The 13,466-nt window shown below is 39.0% G+C and overlaps 1 protein-coding gene across 4 annotated transcripts in view; it reads left to right on the top strand.

Annotated features, from left to right (window-relative positions):
• Nucleotides 1-13,466, top strand: part of Chrm3 (cholinergic receptor muscarinic 3) — a 486,665-nt gene that overhangs the window by 121,929 nt on the left and 351,270 nt on the right. For 2 of the 4 annotated variants that reach the window (XM_031359187.1, XM_031359189.1), the window contains exon 2: nucleotides 9,846-9,958. The exons of 1 other annotated variant lie outside the window; for it this stretch is intronic. The gene's annotated coding sequence lies outside the window, so the exon portion shown is untranslated. The remainder of the gene's footprint in view (nucleotides 1-9,845; nucleotides 9,959-13,466) is intronic. One more of the 4 variants, XM_031359188.1, reaches the window with a different exon arrangement.

The following is a 13,466-nucleotide window of genomic DNA, read 5'->3' as shown; positions in this document are numbered from 1 at the left end:
AGAGCTTGTCCTGTCCCTGCTGCCCTGCAAGTCCCCTGCGACTTGTGGGGCCTGTGCCTCCTGGCTGGGTGCTCTGGTCTTAGAAACTCACCAGAGAGAAAATGGCTGCTCTCACTGGAGTCTCTGGGTTAAGGCACTCCCTGGAGGTAGGCCCTCCACTTGTAGGGAAGGGGCAGGGAAGGATGCTGATCCACCTCTGTCACTCTCAGAAGCTGAGAGGATCCTGTCCCTGCAGCCCTGCAGCTCCCCTGGGACTTGTGGGGCCTGTGCCTCCCAGCTGTCTGCTCAGGTATAAGAAACTCAGCGGAGAGAAAATCAAAGGATGACAATCAAAGAACTCATCTTGGTAGCTTATGAGTATGAAATGAGCACTTCATCTGTGTTGGTTTGACTCACAATGGTCCCCTGGGCTCATATGTATGAATATTCGGTACCCAGTTTGAGAAAGTGTTTGGGAAGGATTAGGAAGTAATACTTTTTTGGAGGAGGTGAATCACTGCATGTGGGCTTTGAAATTCTAAAAGCCCATGCCATCCCAGTTAGCTTTTTCTATATAGTGATACTCCTTCAAGATATAAGCTCTCAGCTATTACTACAGAGCTATGCCTGCCTGTCTGCTGTAATGGTCCCTGCAATGATGGTCATAACATCTATCCCTCTGGAATTATGAGCCCCTAATTAGATACTTTCATAATGTGCCTTGGTCATGGTATTTTAACACAGCAATAGAAAATTAAGTTAGACAGCATACAAGATACTTAACTGCATATCACAGAGCAAGAATGTGTAAAATTCCAACTATGTCATTCTATTTCACGTCTTTGTTATTAAAGCTTGTGCTGTTGTAGGTTCATCACTGATGCTTGGGAACTTCCCAGCTATGAGTTCTTGGCTAGATTTACAATGTCAGACATATGCTTTTCCTCCTATGGAATGAGCATTAAGCCGAAGCAGAATGTGGCTCGTTATCCTCATGACATATGTGTCATTATTGCATGCATGGGCATATCTTGCATGCATGTTATCATTGTAGCTTGCAGGGTTCACAGCAGGGTAAGGATGATGACTCCCTGAGCAGCCTGCTTAGCACCTTCTGGTACTATGAAAGCTAGCCAGCAGAGAAGAAGCTTCCTAGTCATGTACTCAAACTTTTAAAAATATTTTCTCCTGCTATAGGATTGCTTTGTAGGAGGGTGGGCATGATGATCTGTAATTTGTATTTCTAGGTTTTGCCAAGTGCTTAGCCCAAAATGGAAACCTGTGAGCTCATGCATATTGCTCAACTCCTCCATCCCCTAAAGGAGTCCTACACAAGGCTAAACTTTGGCTTAAAAGAAAAGTGTATAAGAAAGTGTATAAGTGATTGATATAGAGTCTTTAATAAAGGTCATCCTCTGTTGTTATTTACTGAGCTTTAGAGATACAAAGGCCGCAACTAGGACACAGTCATATACTTTAACACCACTACTTTCTTTCTCTTATGTTGAGACTATGGCACATCACTACAGCCTGTGCTGCTGGCTCATTGACCATGGGCAGCTCTCTGAGTAACAGGCCCTGAAAGATCCTGTGGTTTCATCTCACTGGTGCTTGGCAGAACTGAGTCCTGCAGCTGTACAAGAGCCAGGCTCTCAGAGAGACCTGAGATGCTTCATTGACAGGGGATGAACTCATGCCCTGAGTTGGATCTGTTCACCCTGGACTTTTAGCTGACCATCTGTTTGAAGGCTCTCGACATGGTGATGGCAAAATAAATGTGGCAGCCACCTATAGATACCAATGATCAGTTTTGCCATCAGACAGCTGATGTCAAAGCATAATTGGCAGTGTGCCTAGTGACTTTCATAGCAAATAGAACATGTAGATCCTAGGGAATCAGAGGTGAGGGAGAGAACTAAAAGAGCATTAATTTAATTTGAGATAGAGACAAAAATCAAATACTTTTTCTGGAAGACTCCAAGAACCCAACTTGGTTATTCCTCTGCTGATTCAGGCTTAAGGGGGAAAAAAATCTATACTTGTTCCACCCCCTCATCACCTCCTATTCACTTCTGAACTCACTGATGTCTTTTTCTAGTGTCTAATGGGATGGTTTGGCAAACGCTGCCTTTCAAGAAAGAAAAAAAGATTAAAAAATCATTACTGAGAAATATATGTAAGTCTTGCTTTGCTTGAAAAGGCACCTAACCAGACTGAAGCATGCATTGTGTTTAATGGTAACCAGTTACCAATTCAGAAATGGAAAAATATGAAGTCCCAGTTCTTTCACATAATTCATGTATTTTATATATCAGTAATTACCTGTAACTTTGCTTGGTAATTATCTTTATTTATCTCTATCCACTCACCATTCATCATTAGAATGCACCTGTCTGATCTACATAAAGTATGATCTAAAGTATGAGCTAGCATACGATAGATCAAAACTGACTTCAACATTTCAACCATTTTTTAAAAAAGAACCTTATCTTATTCATTTTTTAAGTATATATATACAGGGAAGGGGTAAGAATTTTTAGGAGAATTTTTAATTAATTAGCAGTCAGGTACAAAAATGAAGTACAAAATTTACAACATGCAGAATAATCAACTAGTTGTATAGAAGAATATAGGCTTTGTGTTCCTTGATTTTAGAACCATCTGTAAAGGGCACCAGTCACAGCCAGATAGTATTACATTAGGGGAGGCATGTAAACCAAAGGGTGGAGAGTCTGGAGGTAAAACTCTTTCAAGAGCTTGTGACGATTTTATTCTCATACATTGAGTAAGATAGGTCCTACATAAAAGGACTCAATCTGTATGACATCATTTATGTGGCATTCTGGGAGAAAATGCAAGTACAGAAGTCATTTGCTGGGGCTAGGGTAGTAGGAGAGAGCTGACACAAAGGAACATGGCTGGCTTACTAGGGTGGTGGAGCTGTTTTCTATTTTGACTGTATTTTTACACTTCTGCATTTGTTGATAAGATCCATTCAAACCTCACACCAAAAAGGCTGTTTCCATATGTAAACTATTCCTAAATGAGCCCAACTGTACAATCTGGAAGGAGCATTCTGAGTTTAATCGTTTGACCAATATCATCAGTGGAGGAAAGAGCCTCAGTTCACATACAAGTGACCTGGTCTTCACCACTTACAGGTAGAGAGACTTTTTTTTTTTTTTTGGTCTAGTGGATGATTTAATGTCACTCCCAAATTCCACCTCTCCCAGTCTAATACCTTACACGATGAAGATGTCCTGTACTGAACTGACTTCTGTGTTTACATGTAGTTCTCCTGGGATTATCTTATTTTAAAACAAGTTGTGTATATTCCATCTTCTATCTACTCACTGGCTATGTGACTATGAACCCCAGCTTCTATGAAACACAGGGAATTCTAACAGTATTAGAATACTGTGAGAATAAGGCCTTGTACATGTAAAGCACTCACCCATGTTCTGAGAATGAGCAGGTATATGAGCAGTGTTAACTATAACAGTGTTCTTGCTAAACAGGACTGGGAACAGAGTGAAGGAGAGGCAGGAGATAGATAAGGAAGAAAGAGAAAAGCAGAAGCTAAATGGTAGCTAAAATAATGAGCTTATGGCCATGCCTTTCAGGAAGGTTTTACAAGCATCTTTTTCTTCAATTTAAGTAGTTCTTATCCTCAGTGCAATTAGTGAATATGATAAGTCTTGACTTTCAATCCTTTCCTCCACTCCAAGGTAGATGCCCCGGAAGCCACTTCCTCTGTTCTCTTGGCTGGCCCTTTGCTCAAACTGCTGGCCTTTTGTCTGTGTTAGCTAAAGTCCTCCTCACCCTTTAACAAAAGGGCTTGACTGCTTCTGTACTACCTCGGCAGCTCTGATGCATGGGAGAGAACCCTTTGTCCTCTGTCTGCCAAATGAATCTTTCAACCCAATTAGATAATATTGGAGCTGGATATAAAATTCAGATAGACTACAGAGATGCTCTATTTTGTAAGTTATATATGAAAAAGCTCACTGATTTTTGTCTAGTTAATTTAACTGTCCTTATTTCAACTTGAAGGGATACAGCCATTGGAACTCCAGCCCAGAGAACATAACATACATAGAAGTTAATTTTCAGGATGGCCGATCACTTCAAGTTTAATAGCCAATAAATACAAGCACAAAGTGACAGCTGTGTCATTACAAGTGTAAACACACCCATAACCCCACACCGGAGCAATTTTAGACAATCTTAGGAATGCCTCCTACTTTCATTGTTCCTGGATCATTTTCCTGAAGCCTTTCTATCGCTTTGATTTATTATTTCCTACCTAGCCACCAAGGCCATCCAGACAAGGTACAAAAATAGTTATTTCAAAAGCCAGCAGGATGGCTCAGTGGGTAAAGCTGTTTGCTGCCAAACCTGATGACCCAAGTTCAATCTCTATATCCCACGTGGCAGAGGGAAAGAACTACAATAACTATCTTTAATGAAATAAGCTATTACAATCTTAACAAAGAGAAGGAAAAAACCTTTTCATCTCTTTCTGTATAAGAAAATCCAGTTCCAGTTAGCAATTTATGTCTCACGAATCACCATTTTCCTGGCCTCCTAAGTCCTGGATATGCTTGACCTGGTGCTCTATGAAGTAGGAGACTCTGGATATGGGTAATCCTGAGAGGAAGAGCCAACCCCTCCCACACAGAGAGACCATTCCAATTTCTGATGATCCTTCTCCCTAATCATGCAGTCAAGGTCACTTTTTATGTTTTCCTTGTGACATGGTGCTTTTGATTCCACAGACTTCTGTTAGTTTGCTGTGCCTTTGTTCTGTGATAATGTGATAAAAATAAGGAAAAAAATCAGTTTCTTCATGAATTAGCACTGAGGGTGGAGGTGGGGTCAGAACTTTCATAAGATGAACATCTCAAGTCGGGAGGAGTGCTCAGTGAGATGTCCTCTAAAAGGTTCACCTTCAGTGGCTCTCTGGACACAGTGCTTCTCTGGCCAAATATTTTGCCCCTGTTCAGTAAGAACCTAAGTGTCTTTTCAGTATGTTGACATTTTGTTCATGTGTATGTAAGTACATGTGATCATGTTTATGCTAGTGCACATGATCATGTGTGTGTGTGTGTGTGTGTGTGTGTGTGTGTGTGTGTGTGCACATATGTACATGATGATGGAGGCCAGAAGTCTACTTCAGGTATTATTAGTGCATCCCAAGGATCTAGCTGTCTCTACCGACAAAAGTCTGTGATTATGAGTGAGTGAACTGTGCCAGGCTTTTCGTGTGAATTACTTGAACCCTTAGGTTTGCAAGGCAAGTGCTTTACTGGTTGCAATTTCTCTTCCAGGCCATCCCATTGACATTCTTACCTTGATAAAACACAGTGTTGTGTGTTAGCAGCATTTTTTCATCAGGGTGACTGAATGCCTGACAGAAATCACTTAAGGGAGAAAGGATTTATCTTGGTTCACAGTTTAGAGGATAGAGTCTATCATGGCAGAGAAGGCATGAGGGAAGGTTTCATTACAAAATCATCACCTATTTGAAACAGTGGCAGTTTATAGATGCTTGCTGACATCTCAGCCAATCAGAGAACAAAGACAGCTAAAGACAGAAGCAGATCAATGTGTAATCTTCAAGTGTCCACCCCAGTATCCTCTTTCTGCCTACTAAGCCCAAATTTCTAGAAGATCCAGAGCATCCTCTAATTGCACCACAAGCTGAGGACCAACTCTCACAAACATACAAGTCTGTAGGAGACTTTCTACATTTGAACCATAACATTAACAATGGGTCATAAGTGTCCCTTACAGGCCCATGTGCTGAAGACTTAATCTGAAGCCTTGCACTACTGGGAGATGCTAGAGTCTTTAAGAAGCAGAACCCAGTGCAAAGTCTTGGAGTAACTGAGGAAGTATCCTTGAATAGGAGAACAAGACCTCAGCTCAATTGTCTTTCTTTTCACTTGACTGCAGATGCAGATTCTCTCTGCCATGCTCTCCTACCATGATATGCTAAAAAAACAACAGGACAAACAGATGTGGTTGACATCACAAAATTGTGAACCAGGATAAACCTTATTTCTCTATAACTTGTTCTTCTTGGGCATTTGTTATAGTCAGAAATCAGAATGACACAGAAAATGTTGGCATAATTCAACCTTTGCTTGCAGGAAGTCAGCATCATAATGTGATAATTGCTTATGATGAGTGGGAAGCTGTAAGGTGAACTGTGTCTATTTTAAGTAAAGTAGGTGGTTTAAATGACTACATTTCAATATAACTTCACTTCAGTAATACTCTCTAAATGTTTCCATTGCAGTTGGTAAAACAGACTAATAAACAGCTCTTAATAATGCTAGTCATATTCTGAGAAAAGTGAGTGGTCATACTCATGGTCCTGAATATTACTTTAAAAGTTCTTCTTTTAAGCATATATTTGAACTCCATAAGATTTTCATTCTCTCAGAAAAACCAAGGAACTGAAAATACAGCCACCCAGTCTGTCCACTAATCTACCAGCAAAGACTGCACTTATTATTCTATAGTCCGTGCTTTTATATATGGCACATCCATGTGTCTTCCATAATTATTATAGTATTAAGCCATCATATAGGTCTAGCAGTTTAGATTACACAGTGCTAACTCTCTCTCTTTTGTTGTTAAAAATAGCAAGCCACCCACATTCCAATAGAAGATTGCATATCTGAAAATATTTGGGTAGCACAAAAAGGTCTTGTTGGGTTTTGAAAATAAAACAAAACAAAAAGAACACAAAGTTAGGTGGGTAGTTGTGGAGATTGGATCTGGGAAAAATAGGGAAAACAGTGGGAAATGTAATAAAGGCCTTTGAAAAACCAGCAGAAAAGTATAAGAACAGCTTCTAGTTGTTGCTTACCCAGTAAAATATCAGTGAAAATCAGCTGAAAGTGATACTGAGAAAAAGTTTATTTTGTTGTCTGAAAATATCTAGACTTTAGAATTCTATATACTGTGCTAATGAGATGACTCTGTGGATAAAGAGTTTGCCACAAAGCTTGATGATTTGAGTTCTCAGGACCCACATGGTAAAAGGAGAGACCTTGACTCCCACAAGAGGTCCTATTAGCATGCTGTAAGTGTATGTATATGTTCTCTCTCTCTCTCTCTCTCTCTCTCTCTCTCTCTCTCTCTCTCTCTCTCTCTCTCTGTCTCCCCCTCTCACTCACTCTCTCCCTCTCCCTCTCCTTCTCTCCCTGCCTCCCTCTCTCTGTGCAAAGTTTTTCACTAGCCTAGAATTTACTAAGCATAACTGCTGTTCATTGAGCCCCAGAAATCTTGCCTTATCTGCTTCCCCACTGTTGCAATTACAATTATACAACACCATTCCTGGATTTTAACATAGATTCTTGGATCTAACTGAGGTCTTTATGCTTTTAAGGGAAGCACTGCCTATGCTACCTTCAGAGCTCCAAAGTAGACAAAATATTGTATGATAAAATATGATATGATTAACATGAGTTATAGTAATGAGTTATGCAGTTAATACTGTGTCAAAATATTTATATCTCCTGGATCAGAATTCTGAATCAAATAGGCTTTCGTTACATGAAAGCTATTTTACTGGTTACTTAGAGAATTTCCAAAGCTAGAACTTGTAACCTAGCTGGGGAGGACACAGGTGAAAGTTAAGAATGGAGCACAGGAGACACCTACACATTTGACAATGAAACTACACACAGTAGGCAGAGCAAACAAATTAGAAGTAGCAACAGAGAGGATACACATGGAATGGAGGGCAAACCAAGAGAACACAGCCCATGAAGATCACATGACAACAAGCATGCTAGGTGTTTCCTGTACACTCATTCTGGGAGTACTCAGAATGGCCCTGTGCTAGAGGCGACAGAAGTCAGCTTTCACCATGAAGTCAGTTGTCAAGACTCTAAAACAAACAAACAAAATATGCTGGAAATTTTGCTCAGGGACAAATTTTTCCAACTCAAGCCCAGGTTTCTTTCAAGCCAAGTAATAATTGGGATAGGGAGCAGTTTGGGCATTTTCTCCATTATCTGTGCCTAATTCTGGGAGCGAAAATGGATCCTTGGCATCTTGTCTTCAGCTTCTCACATTTTACTGAGAGCATAAAGCAGGTACTCTGACAACTATTATAACCATCTGATGCATTTTAACTAGAAAAGCCCCTCCACAGAAGGCCACATCCTCAGTCTCTCATGTAACACAAGCTTTTGTACATTCTTTCCTCTAGCTCTGCTTGCTTTTCTCTCATCTCGGCCACCTTATTCTGGTCCACTCTTTGCCCTTAAGTAGAGCATACCTTTAAGGATGGATAAAACTCAACTCTCTTGATCATTTGGGGATTGGGACAGTTCCCTGATGGTACTGAAGGATACCAGCATGGACAGTTCAGACTAGCAAGCCAGATTATACCACAAAGGCACAGTCTTCTTAGGGAAATATGAATGAAGACAAGACCTAACGTGAACAAATGTCTGTGTCCATGTCCCAATAAAATTTTATACAGCTTGTTATTTGAAATTAAGATAACTTGTGCAATTATTTTGACTTATTTTAAAATGGAAAGATGGAAAGCCATTCTTAATTCACAGGCTGTGCAGAACCAGGCAGGGAACTTGAGCTTCATGCTCCCCTGCTCCGGACTGCACAGGACCAAGCTGCTTTTCTCACGGGTGAATCATTGGAGCCTCCAAGTCAACTGTTTCCCTCCATTCCAGAATAACTGCTCCTAGCTTCTGATTACCTATAGGCGGTCCTATACACTGTCATAATTTCAGTTTCCTGCATTCAAACAGTCCTTCCCCTGGGCATCACAACATGAGAGAAAGTGTCTCAGTCAATAACTAAGTTACTGTCTAATCTAGAACTAGAGTATGTTGTTTTCCTCTTGGTAAAATTTCATTGTTTAAGTGTGTCAGTCTTTGAAGAGATTTTCTAATTCAACTAATTTAAACAACATGTTGTTGAGCAACATATTTGAATTTCATTCAAATAATTTTTTTCCAAAACTTTATTCTAGTTTTCTTTATTGGGAATGCATTTAAACAGGAAGAGAACACTTGACAGTAAATTACAAGATTAGTAAAAGTATGAATTCAGACCCTGACAATTCCATGCTAGTGCGTACAAGTATAGCACCATACATTTTTTTTATGCACTCAGCAAATACGTACATGTGCCAGGCAGTGTCCTGAAGTGAGAGCTTGGTTCACATATATATTGAGAAACAGCAAGGAATAAAACATTTTAAAGAAGCACAGGCGCAAGCAAGAGTCATTTGCTCTACCTTATGTGATATTCTTGAGATCTGTCACTCATGCTACCTGATCATGGAACACAAGTAAGTCTAGGATAACATTGCTATGCATGTTCTAAATGGTGTGAGATCTAATCCTGGGAATTTGTAAAACAAGATGGACATCTACATTGAAGCTTTGTTATCAACACTAAATGAAATATTATAGTTGGGAATTAGCATAATTCTCAGAACATGTCAAATCCTTATCAGAGAATATGTTTGCTTTTGATTTATTTTGTTTCTTCCTGATAGATTTATGACTTCTCAGAAGTGTTGTAGCAATTTTCTGCTACATCCATTTCTTAATTACATTTAGCATCAAGCTAAATTTAATTCTTAGTCATAGTTTACACATTAAATAAATGTGTTCTCATGGCTGAACTTTACACCATTGGGCAAAAGAGATATATGTAAATGAAGGTCCTTCCTGTGAATTTTTTCTGTTTTTGGTTTTTTGTCAAACATCTATTACTTCTGTAACTGATGCAGCTTGAAAAGACATTCTTCTGAAAATGGTATTACTGATGTCTGTTGACTGATATTGTCATTGTCTTTTGTGTCTTTGTAGATATGACCAATAATGGCATCTACTTCAGTTCTGAGTTGCTCAGTGGACTGTGGATTGAGTGAACCATATCCTTTCCCATCATGATACACAACATAAAGTCTCTTCACTTGTAGGTAATTTTAGCTCAGCTTTATTTACATGATTATGTATTGATATTCTTAAGTATAGTTTTATAATGAAAATTGTCCATAGTGTTGCTGGTTAAAAAGTGTGACTGGAATTAGCCTCTCAGTTTCAATCCACTATAGGATGAAGGCATACCCTAAAATATACTTACATCAAATAGGAGCAAGTATCAGTATTGCATTGTGATGGCTGATCTTGGCTGTCAACCTGACACATCTGGGGAAATGAAAGCTCAATTGAGGAACTGCTTCCATTGCATTGGCCTATGAGCATATCTGTGGGGCATTCTCATGGTTAATATGACGTCAGAGGATCTAGCCCACTGTGGGTGGTACTATCCCTAGGCAGGCAGGTTTAGACTATAGGAAAAAGCTAACAACCCAGTAAGCACCAATCTTCCATGGTCTTTGATTCAGTTCCTGCCTCCAGGTTCCTGCCTTGACATCTTGCCTAACATTCCTTAAATGATAGACTATAACTTATAAGTCAGATAAGTCCTTCTCTTTCTCAAGTTGTTTTTGGTCAGTTTTTGTCATAACAACCAAGTCTCAAACTAGGAAATTTAGCTCTCTGTTAACCGAATTTTTTTTAAAAAAGCCATGTCTTTTGATTCTTTAATACCTTGTATTTAATTACAATTGAGGTAAGTCTACATTTTAGCAAGCTTAATACTTTTAAATAGTTCTATTTTATTCTAACAAGATACCCATGTGCTTCCACTTATACACATCAGATGATATCTATGGTATTATGAGAAGGAAATTGTACTCGGAGGACTGTAATTATAGTTTTGGCTTCATTTATCATTCAATTAGTCTGCTATTCCCCAAGCTTTTGGTTTCCTCTGAAAAAATAAATGAGACTATCATAAAATAATAATTTCTCCTTCACCTAAATTCTTAAGATGTCTATGATGGTCAAAGGAAGGAAGGAATGTGAACTTTTGACCTATCAGTAAGATGTGAGTTTTAGGGACTGGGAATGTTGCTTAGTTAGTACAGTGTTTACCTACAGTGTACAGGGTCATGGATATCATTCTCAGGACTACCTAAACTGGGCACCATGGGACATAGGACACATCCATATCTTAACACTATGGAGGTAGAAGCAGAAAAATCATGAATTCAAAGTCATCTTAAGCTATATAATGATTTCAGGGGCAACTGAAGTTACATGAGATCCTACCTCAAAAAAGAAAAAAAAAGTATAAAATGAATTCTATCTGTTGCTAAGTTAAAAGTAGGGAGAGGGAAAGAATTGCAACCACCATGTTTTAAAATATTGGTTAATAGAGCCTTACATTTTGTATGTTGCCTTCCTAGAAGATATATTTTTAAAAGCACAAATTATTTTATGGTTCATATTATTATTTCATGTATGTGAGATAGTACATAAAAAATGTGAGTTAGTTTTTCAATGTCAAGAAAATACCAGAGAAAAACACTCCAAACAGCAAAGATTTAGTTTGTTCAAAGTTACTGATTTATTTTAGATTATGATATAATTATATTACTTCTCCTTCCATTTCTTCCCTCAAACACTATATATCTATATACCCTATACCTCTTGTTCTCCTTAAAATTCATGACCTCATTTCTTTAATTGTTGTTACATATGTGTGTGTTCCTACATATATAAGTAACACACTTTGTGGCTACTGAGAAAACAGCTAACTCTTCCATGCCTAGTGTCTCTGTATGAGTGATGGAACTGGTGATAAAACTTATTAATTATCACACTGCATGGATTACAGAAGTTAGTAGGAACAGGCATGCAGCTTATTGGCCTCCTTGGAGAGTGCTCAGTTCTTTCCCTAGGGAATGAGATCATCATGGTGACTCTATGACCAGCAAGCTCCAAGTTCAAAGTCATTCACCAATCGACCGTGGAACCTAGAATGGTCATTGAACTTTTTGACATCTCCATTTATGAGAAACAATGGAGATAATTGTAGTCTACTCTGTGTCATTTTATTAGGATGACTCAAGCCAGCCTCTGAAGAGGACCTGTAGCTATAACCTCTACTGGGGATTTCAAAGAGATAATCAAAATTATAGCATAGTATTATTTTCAAGTACAAGCCAGATCTCTTGACTTTGAAAGTGTTTTGCTGTATACTATATTCAAGAGATTTTTACAAATGCTGCAATTGATTACATGATTTTTTCTTAAATATGGAAATCTTAAATATTGTTACTTATTAGTGAGCATGAACATTCACCGTAGTGCTCCTGTCGTAGGGTCAGTTTTCTCCTGTTCCATGTGGGTCCCACAGATCAAGGTCAAGTCATTAGTCTTGGTGATACATACCTTTACCTGCTGAACCATCTCATCTGGCTTAAGTGTTAATTAAAAAAAAACAATAGCAAGTAATTAAAGTCGTTACAAATTGCAAACATACCTTAAATATGTCATCTCATATTTAAAAAAAAAAAAATTGGATCCAGGCATGGTGGTGCGTGACTGGAGCCCCAGCACTATGGAAGCTGAAGCAGAAAGACTAATGAGCCAGCCTAGATTCCATAGGGAGTATCAGGCTAGCCAGGACTACATACTAAAGCTGTGTCTCAGAAGACCTATAGATAGGTCTGGTGAGATCAGTCAGTGGGTAAAGGCACTTGTGGCCAAACTTGAGGTACTGAGTTCAGTCCTCAAACCTGCTCCTGGAAGGAGAAAACTAACTTCCACAGGTTGTCCTCTGACCTCCATATACATATTGAAGAATGTGGACCCGTAAACACACACACACACAGATACAGACAGAGAGACAGAGACAGAGAGATACAGAGACAGAGAGACAGAGGAAAGTGATTTACAGAGAGATAGATGAATGATACATAGTTGCATTATAAATAAATACTCTATTGGCTTTTTAAAGCCTACTAGAACTTGTAAGCAAGAGATCTATATTTTATTTATTAGAAATTTGGGCTACTACCACACTTAAAACTGTTTTGTTTTGTTTTGTTTTGTTTTGTTTCCAGAAAAGAAAATGGGGAAGAAAGAGGTAGAATGTAGACCACATCATAAAATGAAGGGCCGAAGTGCTTCATTTACTAACTTTTACTTTCCTAACCACACACTCAGCACTGGATGTGAAATGTGTCTTGTTATGAACAAACATCCAGTTTTGTCCTCTAGACTTGCATTGAACAAAATTCAGTAGTTCACAATGAGTGGCATTTTCCACATGAGTCATGATTTGTTCCCAAGGTGGGAAGTGCTGATAACGAAGGGAGTGAGGCAGCCAAGCTCATGATCCCATGCCTTGAGTCTGTGTCTATAGCTCAGCAGTTGCCAACCTGAGGGCTCTCGCTCACACCAGAACACCATGGCTTGTCCTCTGTCCATGTTAATGATAAACTACCTGAAGCAGCCAGAGTTTTGGTTCATCCACCACTGCATCCACCCACATTAACAGCCAGTGAATAGTTCACGTGTAAATTCCATCTGACTTTTAATGCGGCTTCTGTGGGTGCTCTCTCCTTGCTTTTT

This window comes from Mastomys coucha, unplaced genomic scaffold, assembly GCF_008632895.1.
Source record: "Mastomys coucha isolate ucsf_1 unplaced genomic scaffold, UCSF_Mcou_1 pScaffold7, whole genome shotgun sequence".
NCBI classification, from domain to species: Eukaryota; Metazoa; Chordata; class Mammalia; order Rodentia; family Muridae; genus Mastomys; species Mastomys coucha.
Note: the sequence above shows the minus strand (reverse complement) of the source record. Positions and strands in the feature narration are given on the sequence as shown.